This window comes from Hipposideros armiger, unplaced genomic scaffold, assembly GCF_001890085.2.
Source record: "Hipposideros armiger isolate ML-2016 unplaced genomic scaffold, ASM189008v1 scaffold_981, whole genome shotgun sequence".
In the NCBI taxonomy this organism is placed as follows: Eukaryota; Metazoa; Chordata; class Mammalia; order Chiroptera; family Hipposideridae; genus Hipposideros; species Hipposideros armiger.
In genome coordinates, this window is record NW_017732331.1 from 426,770 (window position 1) to 428,625 (window position 1,856).

Genomic DNA, 1,856 nt, shown 5'->3' on the forward strand with positions numbered 1-1,856 from the left:
ATTTCAGAATACCCAACCCCTAATTTATATAAGTGTTTGTTTTTAAAGCAATTAAATGAAGATATTTTACAAATTAGTAATGTCATCCATAGATAGAAAAATACCATAAGTCTATAAAACATATACACACGTAAACATACAAACAGATAGGGAGATGTTATGGCTTCCATAAAAGGCATGGAATATACTCAAATGACCTTCCTACTGGAGATGCCCTTTTTTTCTTTTGACAAAAACTACCTTCCTGAAATTTGCATTTTTAAAAGATAGCCTAGATCAGGAATCCACAAACTGCAGCTTGTGAGCCACATGCAGCTCTTTGGGTATGTACATGTGGCTCTGAAGTAAAACTGAAAATGAAAATAAAACTCATAGTTTCATTTATACAATTTTTAAAGAATATTATTCACATAATGGTGATTTCATTTGTTTTATGTCTTTCGAATAATTTTTAAATTGTTGTGAGGGACAGGATTGGCTCTTCTGTCTCAAACGTTTGCCAACCCCTGGCCTAGATAAACAGATACTGGAGATGACCAGGTGTTTAAATCTCAAAGTCACAGGGAAAGACATGCAAGCTCCTCCTAGAAGGATGTTGGTTTCCTAAGGCCAATATTTACAAGACTTTTGAGATGAATAGGGGCAGTTTGGGGGTAGTAAAAAGGATTGGTAGGCTTTAAATTGTTTATGCAGTCACACCCCTAGTCCTGTAATGATTAGAATTTTAAAACTAAGACAATTCTTTGAACTTTCTCAATTTATTTGCTGCTTAAATAATATCATAGTTTTACACACTTATCTAATGTCGACGAAAAATATCCAGCCTAAGAGAAAACTTATAAGAGCTTTTTTGAGCCAAACTGAAGACAATTTCTGGGACGCAAAGTCTCAATGGATTGAGAAAATGCTCCAGAAAATGGCTGTTTTGCAACTTTTTGTATACATTAGAATCAAAGGAGGAAGGTTACATGAAATCCATTGGTTGTAGATTAAGGTGGTGGGAGAAAGCAAAGCGGGGAAATCTCTGGGGTTGGATAAAAAGTAAAATGGAGAGACACANGGAGAGAAAGAAAAGGTTTATTGAAAGTTCCTCAGAGAAAGAGAGAGTTCTGTTTGGAAGAGAAATACTGGCAAAGGGAGTTTTGCCAGGGCAGAGCCCGATAGGAACAGCTGTCACTGGTTTCTGTTTAGCTCGAGTTTTATATTTTTCTAAGCAGGATGTAGGGTGTTTGTCAGCTTGCAGGGGAGCTGGCTTTACAATTGTATTCTCCTGGGAACTGTTCTATTCCCATCTATGATGGATGCAAGGTGCTTGTCAGCCTGCAGGTTCAGTGCTAGCCAAGGGATTCAGAGACAAGTGGTTAATTTTTAAGCTTGTTCCTGCTAGCTCACAAGTTTACTCCTGTTAACTCTTTAATTATCTCATCAGAAATGATCTAGTCAATAATTTTCATCATTTACTTTAACTTGGTAAAACTTTAAGTTTTCAAGTTATCAAAAGATTTAAGGAAATTGTTTTAAGTAGATATAACATAATTATTGCTAAAAAGTTTCATCTACACTTCTATTTTACTTAGTTTATTAATGCTTAACAATTATGTTTAGATCACTCATGAAAACTCCATGACACATCAAAATCAATTATTTTCCCAAGCTATTTTTCCTGCTGACAAATTCTGTGACAGAGATAACATGAACTTATTTTTTGTAAACCAAATAAAATAAAAAATATTTTAATACTGACAACTATAAGACATGTTTGTTTTAATTAAACCAAAAAACTTAAACTAGCTCTAATTCTAAATATTTTTCCCAAATCACATGAACCTGAAACCCATTTGGGTTAGTTTCTATAT